The sequence below is a fragment of the Micropterus salmoides genome, unplaced genomic scaffold (genome assembly GCF_014851395.1).
Source record: "Micropterus salmoides isolate LMB-PRFRI ecotype aquatic unplaced genomic scaffold, ASM1485139v1 Ms_hic_scaffold_11, whole genome shotgun sequence".
Taxonomy (NCBI): domain Eukaryota; kingdom Metazoa; phylum Chordata; class Actinopteri; order Centrarchiformes; family Centrarchidae; genus Micropterus; species Micropterus salmoides.
In genome coordinates this window covers 28,283,907-28,296,209 of record NW_024040152.1, presented here as the reverse complement: position 1 = coordinate 28,296,209, position 12,303 = coordinate 28,283,907, and the positions used below count along the sequence as shown (strand labels likewise).

The 12,303-nt window shown below is 41.9% G+C and overlaps 1 protein-coding gene across 1 annotated transcript in view; it reads right to left on the bottom strand.

Moving 5' to 3' along the window:
* The window catches only part of bckdhb (branched chain keto acid dehydrogenase E1 subunit beta), a 59,073-nt gene that overhangs the window by 15,853 nt on the left and 30,917 nt on the right, over positions 1-12,303 (bottom strand). The gene's annotated exons all lie outside the window — the stretch shown is intronic.

Here is a 12,303-nt window from a genome sequence, read left to right as displayed (position 1 = left end):
TGCTGCATGGATAAAATGGATATGACACAATAGTATGAGCTGGAGGGCTGATTTAGGCTGGTACACAGGGCCAACGGGACAATCATGGACATTAGAGGTCTCGGACTGCTAGGCATTTGGATTTGGGTTTTCTGTAACCTGACATTACTGCAGAAAGATGCCTCTGCTCCACCCGTTATCTACCACAGCATAAAACCAATACTATACTATAATCTCATCCACTTGCCACTGGTCCAGACCAAAGCTATGTCTGTTCTCTGCAACTTCAGCAAACCTTTCCTTACCTCTACCCAATTGCTGTATTTCTGTCTGTTTCCAGTAATAAATTTGGTACACCTCCGAGGCACAGAATTACTACTAGCAGTGATGTGCATGTTGTCGTCTACATTATTTGGAGAATTTCAATAGGACTCATGTAGAGACTAATGTATGTGTGGTATCGCCTGGTCCATGCTAAGGAATATACACTATATCACCAAAAGTTTTAGGACAGCCTTCCGAATCTTTGAATTCAGGTTTTCCATTCACTTCCATAGCCACAGGTTTATAAAATCATCAGACTGCTTCTACAAACATTTGTGAAAGAATGGGTCACTCTCAGGAGCTCAGTGAATTCAAGTGTGGTACCGTGATAGGTTTCCACCTGTGAAATTCGTAAAATTTCCTCACTACTACATATTCCACGGTTAGTGGTATTATAACAAAGTGGAAGTGATTGGGAAAACAGAAACTCAGCCACGAAGTGGTAGGCCCCATAAAAATCACAGAGCGGGGTCAGCGCATGCTGTGGTGCATAGTGCGAGTCAATAGCTACAGACCTCCAAAAGTCATGTGGCCTTCGGATTAGCTCAAGAACAGCATGCAGAGAGCTTCATAGAATGGGTTTTGATGGCCAAGCAGCTGCAACCAAGCTTGACATCACCAAGTGCAATGGAAAGCGTCGGATGCAGTGATGTAAATCCGCCACCACTGGACACTAGAGCAGTGAAGATGTGTCCTCTGGAGTGACGAATCGTGACGCTTCTATGTCTGGCAATCTGATGGACAAGTCCGGGTTTGGCAGTTGCCAGGAGAATGGTACTTGCATGACTGCATTGTGCCAAGTGTAAAGTTTGGTGGAGGGGGGATTATGGTGCGGGGTTGTTTTTCAGGGGTTGGGCTTGGCCCCTTAGTTCCAGTGAAAGGAACTGTTTTGGAACTGTATTTTGGACAATTTCATGCTTCCAACTTTGTGGAAATAGTTTGGGGATAGCCCCTTCCTGTTCCATCATGACTGCGCACCAGTGCACAAAGCAAGGTCCATAAAGACATGGATGAGCAAGTTTGGTGGGGAGAACTTGACTGGCGTGCACAGAGTTCTGACTCCAACCCGATAGAACACCTTTGGGATGAATTAGAACGGAGACTGTGAGTCAGGCCTTCATGTCCAACATCTGTGCCTGACCTCACAAATGCGCTTATGGAAGAATGGTCAAAACATTCCCATGAACACACACCTACACCTCGTAGACAGCCTTCCCAGAAGACTTGAAGCTGTTATAGCTGCAAAGGGTGGGCCAACTCCATATTAAACCCTAAAGATTAAGAGTGAGAGGTCATTAACCTTCATGTACATGTAAAGACAGGCATCCTTAAACTTTTGGCAATATAGCGTATGTTGAGTTTCCACTTGAAGTAACACCACAGTGCACACTTCATTTAAAACATAGGGGGTAAATATCAGATACCTTGCCCTCAAACTACAAATTGAACAGCCACAGTAACTAAATAACCCGGTGAAAATAAGCATCACATATCCATATGGCACTGTAAATTAGGCCTGACATTCTTTCCCTCCAACATGACCGCATAGTATCAAACACAGGGGCATTCTGGGGCCTCATGCTGATGCTAAAAAGGCAAATGTTTACATTGCTGAGGTCCCGGGTTTGGCTTTGAAGCATTAAATGACTGTGGCCAACTGTACCACTATCACACACACTAGTATTGGGGGCAAAATGAGTCAGTACTATGCAACTCTAGGATAGAAATACTTGATGCGATGCCAACATGCCTCTTCCTGGTGGGGCAAATAGGAAGACCTTGTGTATTGTTTGCTGAGCTATTTAGAAGCAGGAATGCAAAGATTCTTAAAATTGTTTCTGTTAACATATTTAAGTAGTTGAGTTGAATGATGTCAGTGTGCAAAAAATCACTGATTTTATGACACCATCTTTGGAAATGTAGAAGTTAATAATGCTGGAAGACAATAACCACAGCTGGCAATCTGCACAGTGACGAGGAATCAAGCGAAGGGTTGAGACTAGGGTGATGTCTTGATATAACATGTTGCTGTTGAGTTCGCCTCAGCATGACTCATGCAGGTGCGGCGCTGCCCAATATTCTACCCCACCCTGATGCTGAACCCATTCCTCATTTTACAAACAACTTCCAATTTACACTGCGACACCAGCATCTCCCTGACAAGATACCATTCATTAGTCATTGAGTACTCTTAGTGAGTGCATTCTTCAGATGCTTGACACAAAAGGAGCCTGCCACTGTTTTTACAATGTCGTGGGAGAGAATTTCTCTGACTCTGAGGCCTGTGGAAAACTCGTGACCCAGTTAATACACTTGTCCCACAACCCTGCTGACTAAACAACAAGTGACATTAAATGGAAAAGTGTCCACTAGCTGGCATAAAGTAGTTCAGTAGGCTATTCTAAAAGTAGTGCTGCATGCCAGTGCATAATACGACAATATGTTAAAATAAAAATGGCAAACAGTGGTAATGTTTGGGACAGGAAAATGGCACCGGGTGCACTAGTACAGTAGGTAATGCAGTTCATATGACGAGTCACTGCATTTCAGTCACATAGGACAAAGAAAGAAAAACACATTTTCCTCAGTGAACATATTACATCTTGGCTTATGAACTTAGCAGGGTATATATCCAGAGAGATATGGTTAAATTCCTGCATATTTTAATATAACAGTTGCCCATGCTGGACTATGGCATGGGTTTTGATTTATAGCCGTTTCTAAGAGTTTTTATTTAACCTGTCGATAGCTCCACCACAACATAAGACATCTGTGTTGTACATAATGAGTATTGACTTATTGATGCATGTGTTGGTGGCAAGGCCTGCCTTGAATAAAAGACAATTCTGTGCAGTTATATTAAAGTTGTTTTGATCATAGTGAAAGAGTGATGATTGCGGTGACCAGAAGGTTTATCGTGGAGATAGTTATGCTAAATGTCTTTTACTGAAAAGGACAAGATCACAGCACTTTATGTTGTCTTCAATTAAAATAAAAAAAACTGTATGCCAATTAGGGCTGACCCTGAATAGTTGAAGATTCGATACTTCAATGGGCTGAGGCTGATTCGACTGCCAATCTCACATTCGAATCTTCGCAGTGGCATTATGAAAGAAGGATCATACCATTTTGGCTATTCAAGATTAAAGCTGAACTACCGTGTGTAACACCCCCCCGCCCACCACTCTTTAAGCCACGCAGCTAGCATGGCTAAAAAATAAAAAAAATCATTCATGAGACAAAAAGCACACGCAATTTTGCATTTGTCTCCATAATAATTTTTTGGGTACTAATTCCTCTGTCTTCTTCAATCTATTCACAGTCTTTACAAACAGGCAAGTGTAATGGCCTCTGTTGTCAGATTGCAACCTAGTCGAGGCTGACCTTACACCTCAACTGTCCAACTCATTCAACTCACCTCACTGCCTAAGGTTCAATTACACACAGTTCCAAGAGACAAAAAGAAACCACACACACAAAGTCGTTTTTACATCGCTGACAGGACTGTGACAGCACTCTAACTTCTACATAGTAATTGTGGTTGTAGCCTTTAACCCAGTTGCTTCCGGTTGCTGGAGGTTTTTTGGTTTTTTGGTTTTTTTGGAGGCAGGACCATTCACTCTCATCGTGCAGGTTGAACCTTTTTTCAACAATTATCCAGTCCTCTTATTTGCCTACGACAGCCAGTGTTCATGTTTTTAATTGAGACTCTGAACGGGGGCGAAGGCATTGCTTTTAAAACAGTGACAGCGGTGGAGCCACGGGAAGTACATCGGACACTGTAAGAAGAGGATAAGATGCATCCAAGGGGTGAAATCACATCACTTTCTATACAACCTCAGGAAGACATGCTGGCAGGAGGATCTTTAATGGTTTTACACCATGGACTCGTGCCTGATGAGTATTACTAAGTGGCTCATGTCCTGTGAATCAAAAAGCATCACTTTCCAAAATAAGAGTAGGAAATATCAGACTAATTAAAGCTGCAAGCAGCATTGGGCGGGCCCTCGCACGTGTAGCGCGTCAAGGTGTGAGGGGGCTGCGTTGCAGATTCTGGAGCTCTGCTGGTGTGGCTGTGAATTTGCCACGTGCTTTGGACGGTGCACAAAGGTGTAAATCATCACTTCCTGTGTGGCGCTACATAGCACTTAGCCCTACGACTATAAGTGAATATTGGCATGTAGATGTGTTCATGGCATGACTGTCAAGCATGTAAAGTTTGGTGCAGATATGAGCATGTACACTGAGGTTATAACAACTTCCTCTTTCACGGCGAATCATTGATTTTGGACACCGCAGCACAGGCACGCCATTCCATGAAAACTCACTCTTTGAATAACTTTTAATCGTCAATGGGTTTAGACTGCACAGCGAAAGTTTGAAGCTGGACTAAATCTCTAGGAGGAGTTGGGCATCGCTCAAAGAGGCTTTTTTTGTACATCTGGACATGATACACGTACCACAGAAATTTCGTATAAGTAGGTAAAACTTCCGGGGGCTGCTCTGTAAAAATTCTTTCAGTTCCAATAGGGACGTGTCATGTTTCATGCTCGGGCTCTAAAGTAAACAGTGACATTGGAAAAGGATAGACAATCTGAAAAGAGATCGAAAAACAAAGATGACTTAGCCAGTTCCAGCCTCCATCTCTGAGTGTGAGGCTGAACAGGTCCTGAATGTGGGAGCAGCAAGAAACAGACCCTGTCCTGCCAGTAAAGAAGTGTTCTTTCAAAGACTAACCACAGCCAAAGAGAATCTTTACTGATCGATGCACCAAACTGATGAAATAAGTGAAGAGAGCAAATGAGAAAGTGGTGGAGTAGCTGTATTGTGCAATTGAAGTGATTTGTGATGTAACAATGTATTCATTCAATTCAATGTATTCATATGTTTTTTTAAATTCTATTTTCATGACATACTTTTTTCACATTTTGATTTGCTCTGCGTTTCCACTGCTGTACTGCGAAATATTCTTGGACTAAGTCAAGCATACATTTGAAATGTTTCCTAACACTGTCTAGCTTCTGAGAAAAGCAAACAATCTCCAAGGAAGTCAGGCTATAAATTAGTCAACTTATCATTTACGACAAAAATTTTCCCAGACAATAATTACATGCCAAAACAAGGATACACACCCGGAGCCGTGCTCGATATAAGTGCCAGCTAGGACACTGTGGCATCACCTCAATGACACCAGATTCATTTCAATGGAGGGTGAAGGCTTGCCAACTTAAGTCTGAGTAGACAAACTTGTATTTGCTTCGTGCAACATCTATCTAAAAACACCTGAATGTTACTCAAGTTAGAGATTCAATCTAGTAATAGAAAATGGGTCCATACTTATGAAGTTGGATGGCATTCACACTAACATTAGAGTGTAGCCCTTTTCTAGTTGGTGTTAATATTTGAGGTCGATTCCAGTTCTGTATTTAATAATTATTTATTTTCTGGCTTGGTACATCCTCCTCCCTGCCTTGGTCCTGGCTCCGAGTCAAAACGAGGGCTCCAGGTTGGTGGCAGCTGGTGGTAGTTGGGCTGGGCGACAGCTCTGGTGGCTGCAGCTTTACTACTCACTGTGCTGCAGGGCTGTCATTAGATTCCGGAGTCGTTCCGCTGGCTGCAGAGGAAATGTCATGTTTACTGCCATTCCCATACACACCCAAACCTAATGAGCAGCATGGCGCTCGTCCTCCTGCATTCGCTCCATCTCTTCTTTCCCCAGGCTCCTTACTTCCTGTTCTTCCTGCCTCCATCATTCCTCCATGCTGTGGTTCATCTCACCCTCATCACCCATTTCTTTCTCTTTTCCTCCCTCCATCCATCCCTCAAACCAACCATTTATCCTACTCTGCTTTCATGAAGCCTACTCTCAGTCACAGTGCTTCCCACTATGTGGCCTCACCACTCAGAGGCTGGCGGCCAATGACCTGGCATGGCCTCGGGGACTAAGGTCAGAGCTGTCACTCTCCCATGGCGCACTTACACATATTTAGTGTGTGCAGGTACGCAGACACACAACTTGTCATACGTTGCTTATTCAGGATTAATTGATTAACATCTTCTGGCAGTGACAGCTAGTTACTTTCACAGGTTGCCTCCTGCTGCTGCTGATGTTGTGGTATTTTGGCATTCAAGTGTCATCTTAGTGGAAAGGAGACACATGCTTATGGGGAAAAAAGATATCTAGAAAAACAGTGGCATTTTTTTACAGCATATAGTTATCACAGAGCACTAACTCATTCTAAAAAGGACAGTGTACAGACTATGGGGATGAGAAGTGAATAAAACCAGTCCATACTTGGAGCTAAACTGGGCTGTGGTTTGTCTGGTGCAGAATCACATAATGTACTTTCAGAGTTTTCAAAACACATGCAAGAGCCTTTGTAAAAGAGGCTGCCAACACTTATTTGTTGGATCTGTATTTTTACGCCACTAAATTGGTCAAGAATACTTTAAAAATAGTGGTGATGACAAAAACAAAATCTGCTGTGCTTGTACTGTATGTACACACACACACACACACACACACACACACACGAGACTGTAAGTGACTCCCCCGCCTTCCCATATAGTATGCCTCCTCTTCCCTCAGGCCGTCCATCAAAATGTGACAGGAAGAGAAAGTTTAGTTCTGTGCCGCCACTGAGGAGTCGTCCTTGCCGCTGGATCCGCTGGCTTCGCTGGCTTAGCGCCCTTCCACAGACCCTGTAATTGCGCGGTCACCACAGGGTCCTAACTCATGCGCCACCATGTGATCTCCGTGACAAATGAGAGTCGGGACGAAGCTCGACTACTCACTGGCCTTTAAAGTGGCACTCTGCGATTAGCGGAGAGGGGTGAGTGCTCGGCGAACCGGAGGCCCCGTTAAATCACAGCTCCGAGAGGGAAGCGGGGCGGGAGGAAACACAAACACTCTTTCTGTGCCATACAATCATTCGGCGTCTCTCACGACAGACAGAGGGAAAGTGAGAACCAGAGAGAGAGAGGGCGAGAGAGCACAAGAATGAAAGATCAGAGGAGAACGTGTAGAACAGCCTCTGCGCTGGGCGGAGAGCCAAGCCATCCTCCAGAGGAGCCAGAGGAGACCTCAGACAGAAATAACTGCAAACATCTCATAAAGATCCATTAAAACCAATTCATCTCAATTACTCCCTGACAAACACACACACAAAATCCTACCTTTCTGCCCTGCAACCACTGTGTACATAGTGTGTACAAACAGACACACTACTACTGTACCCACTCCAACTTAATTACAGCTCTTTGATTTTTATATATGCAGCAGCCTCACAATCAATGACTTTTAAAAGCCCTATAAAATGGTGTATAACAGTAAAAAAAGGGGTGGTTTCTATGAATGTAACATCCTAACTATTTCTCGTAAGGGGGATTTTTACTCAGTAGGATAACGTGTAACAAGTGAAATTATATAGTATTTTAAGTAAACAGACTGGGGTATTTGACCTACCATGTTAAACAGTAAGTAAATCACTGTAAAAGCACCATCCTACTCTTAGGGCTTTATGAAATCAGTTACATTTTGTTTTCTGATTTCTGAATTCTGTGTTTAACAATTACTCATCAGAAAGAGTGTGTAATCATGTGGGTGATGAATCAAATTTCAACATTTAGAAAAACAGACGTAACAGAATAAACAGACAGAAGCAACGTCTTCAACAAGATTGTGTCTTGCATCTGCCACTTTACAGAGTTTGCTGATGACCTTGACTCTCTTCGATATGGCTGTTTGTGTGTGTAGGCGCTGAGCCCTGCCTGTAAATGACACCAAAACACAGCAACATAGTATTTTTTTGTTCAAATGCTGTAAAAAAACAAAACAAAAACACTTATAATGCTAGGGAAAGATTCCACGGTATTCTGCATTTTACAGTTGAATCGATTTAAAATTTTTCAACTTGTAGTTATTTCGGCAACAGTTTGATCCGTTTCATGCAATTAAATCACGACAAAATGTTTACTTTGGGTTCATACAGTTGTAGTATTCTCAGGTTATGTTTATTCGCGTTAATGCGTTGAGTGTGAACACTTGTAAGTTGTCCAACAACAAAACCCAAGCGAGGATTAAGTTTGTGTTGTATGTGAACACAGGTTTATACAGGTGGTCAAAGTGTGGTAAATATCCCTTTTTCTATCCCTGTGTAGGATGTAATCCATTGCCATTCAATAAAAACTACCATTGTGAAGTTTATAGCACTGAGTTTTGTCAAAGTCATGTGACAGTGTTTTTCCTCTACTTATGTTGAAAACACTAGTCAATTAAACAGTCAGCTGAATCGAAGTTCATTGGCATCTGTTTAGATAATTAATTTTTGCAGTAATTTTTTTTTACAATATGAGAAAAAATGACAAACATTCTCTGATTCTCCTGTTTCTTCAATATGGAGATACGTTGCTTTTCGGGGTTTTGTACCATTGGTCAGACAAAATAAACAACTGTTTACATTGTTACATTGTGTTAAAGCATTGCTGATAGGAATGTTCAACATATAAGAGTCAAACCTTCCTAGCAACTAAGATGAGGAAACAAATGTCTCAGTGTCCACCCACATAATCATAACAGTGAAAGGTTATTTCCATGTGTTCACCTTTTATGGACAATAATCAAAAGAAAATACAATGAAAGAGTAGTGCTTTATGGGGGCAGTAGCATCACAAGACAACTCCACAATTTCATTAAACCACCTTAAAAAGGTCACCACAAGATATAATAAATGAGGTACATTATGAAGAAGAAAACTAACACAAACCCCCTGCTGCAGCACTTCACAAACCTCCACAACAGGAAGCTTGTTTAATGCATCCCAGTACCCCGTGACATTCCTACAGGAGCATAGGGACATCACAGAGGCGACTGCATCTGGTTCCCATAAATACTTTGAAAAATCATCCATGTCCCAAATCTATTGTCTCTTTTAAAAACAGTGACAGTTCCTTGTTTATGTGCCAGATTAACAAAAAACAAAAATAGGTTGTTGTGCACATACAGTATGTTATGAACACACGTAAGTTTTGTTTTTCTACTACTTGGTGACAAATCCTGAGTGTAAGGGCAAAAAGTAGTGACTTATTTCAACAACCATTTCATGTACAGCCCTATTACAGCAAAGACTGGCAGGGACATACAGATGAGTCAGAGCTTTCTTAGGCCAATCAATTGGGGGGGGTGGGGGGGGGGGTGCAATATGGAGTCAAGTTAAGTTGAATAAACATGATTTATGTACGGAAAAAAAAAAAAAAAAATAGCGGATGCTATAGTGGTCACCTGAATCGTTTCTTTTACGTCAATCGAACTCATCTGGGCTCCCTTTTCATTTGTCACTCCACCAATATTGTTTATGATTGATAAGAACATAAGTTTATATAACATTTTTTGGCTGCTGAAGGGGCGCACAGTTTGTTCTCGGGCCCTAAATATTATTTTTGGACATTAGTGTAAACCAGTGGTTCTTAAATTTTTTGAAACTGAAAGGGATTTTTTTCTTTTCTGTAAAGTAACCTCAATTTTGGGGGCGCAAAACATACTCAAGAACTCACCAAACTTTGCACATAATTCAGACAGCGAAAATTTTCCTATTTTATGGGTTTTGCGCATGGGTGTGGTAAAATGGCTCGCTAGCGCCCCCTACAGAGCAGCCCCCGGAAAAAGTTTCACCTACGTGTACGAAATTTCTGTGGCAAATGTATCATGTCCAGACATCCAAAAAAGCCTCTTGGAGCGATGCCAGACACCCAACAGTAAGTTGGCCATTTTGGATTTAATGGTCATTTTTGGCGATTTACACACTCTCACTTTAACAAACTCGTCCTACGGATTTAGTCTGATCAACTTCAAATTTTCGTTGTGCACTCTAAACCCACTGACGATTAAAAGTTATTCCAACGGTTATAACAAGTCAACCAGTTTGTCTGTGGCGTGTCATTGAAAATTGGTGATTCGCCATGAAACAGGAAGATGTTATAACTACAGTACACATGATCACATCTGCACCAAATTTAGTATAACAAAAGTCCTGCTCTGAAAACATCCACGTGCCAATATTCACTCAAAGTCATTGCGCCACCTGCTGGCAACAGGAAATGACACATTTTATGCTGTAATGTACAACTCCTAGCAGGTTGGACGTATCAACTTCAAAACTGTCCCAGAAAACCCATAACACATTGATGAAGCCATGTTGTATAACTCGTGACTTTGCAGTGGCGTGGTTGCAAAGTTGAACTCTTCCGCATGACACAGGAAGTTGTTGTAACTTGACGGTACATGCTCACATCTGTACCAGATTTTACACGTTTGAAAAGAGTCCTGCCCTAAACACATGTACAAGACAACATTCACCCATAATCAGCGCGCCACCTACTGGCAACAGGAAGTGATCTTCAACAAAGCAGCCCCCGCGGCACATTTTACCTACATGTATGAAATTTGTGGCACATGTATCATGTTAATATGTACAAAAAAGCCTCTTGGAGCGATGCCCTAAACACAACAGGCCATGTTGAATTTTATGGTTCTTTTAGGGGAGATTATATATATATATATATATATATATATATATATATATATATATATATATATATATATATATATATATATATATATATATATATATATATATATATATATATATATATATATATATATATATATATATATATATACACACATACATACACACATATATATATATACATACATACATACACACACACACACACACACACACACAGTGGGTACGGAAAGTATTCAGACGCCTTTAAATTTTTCACTCTTTGTTTCATTGCAGCCATTTTCCAAAAATCAAAAAAGTTCATTTTATTTCTCAGTAATGTACACTCAGCACCCCATCTTGACAGAAAAAAAAAACAGAAATGTAGAAATTTTTGCAAATTTATTAAAAAAGAAAAACCGAAATATCACATGGTCATAAGTATTCAGACCCTTTGCTCAGTATTTAGTAGAAGCACCCTTTTGATCTAATACAGCCATGAGTCGTTTTGGGAAAGATGCAACAAGTTTTTCACATCTGGATTTGGGTATCCTCTGCCATTCCTCCTTGCAGATCCTCTCCAGTTCTGTCAGGTTGGATGGTAAACGTTGGTGGACAGCCATTTTCAGGTCTCTCCAGAGATGCTCAATTGGGTTTAAGTCAGGGCTCTGGCTGGGCCATTCAAGAACAGCCACGGAGTTGTTGTGAAGCCACTCCTTCGTTATTTTAGCGGTGTGCTTAGGGTCATTGTCTTGTTGGAAGGTAAACCTTCAGCCCAGTCTGAGGTCCAGAGCACTCTGGAAAAGGTTTTCGTCCAGGATATCCCTGTACTTGGCCGCATTCATCTTTCCCTCGATTGCAACCAGTCGTCCTGTCCCTGCAGCTGAAAAACACCCCCACAGCATGATGCTGCCACCACCATGCTTCACTGTTGAGACTGTATTGGACAGGTGATGAGCAGTGCCTGGTTTTCTCCACACATACCGCTTAGAATTAAGGCCAAAAAGTTCTATCTTGGTCTCATCAGACCAGAGGATCTTATTTATCACCATCTTGGAGTCCTTCAGGTGTTTTTTAGCAAACTCCATGCGGGCTTTCATGTGTCTTGCACTGAGGAGAGGCTTCCGTCGGGCCACTCTGCCATAAAGCCCCGACTGGTGGATTGCTGCAGTGATGGTTGACTTACTACAACTTTCTCCCATCTCCCGACTGCATCTCTGGAGCTCAGCCACAGTGACCTTTGGGTTCTTCTTTACCTCTCTCACCAAGGCTCTTCTCCCCCGATAGCTCAGTTTGGCCGGACGGCCAGCTCTAGGAAGGGTTCTGGTCGTCCCAAACGTCTTCCATTTGAGGATTATGGAGGTCACTGTGCTCTTAGGAACCTTAAGTGCAGCAGAAATTTTTTTGTAACCTTGGCCAGATCTGTGCCTTGCCACAATTCCGTCTCTGAGCTCTTCAGGCAGTTCCTTTGACCTCATGATTCTCATTTGCTCTG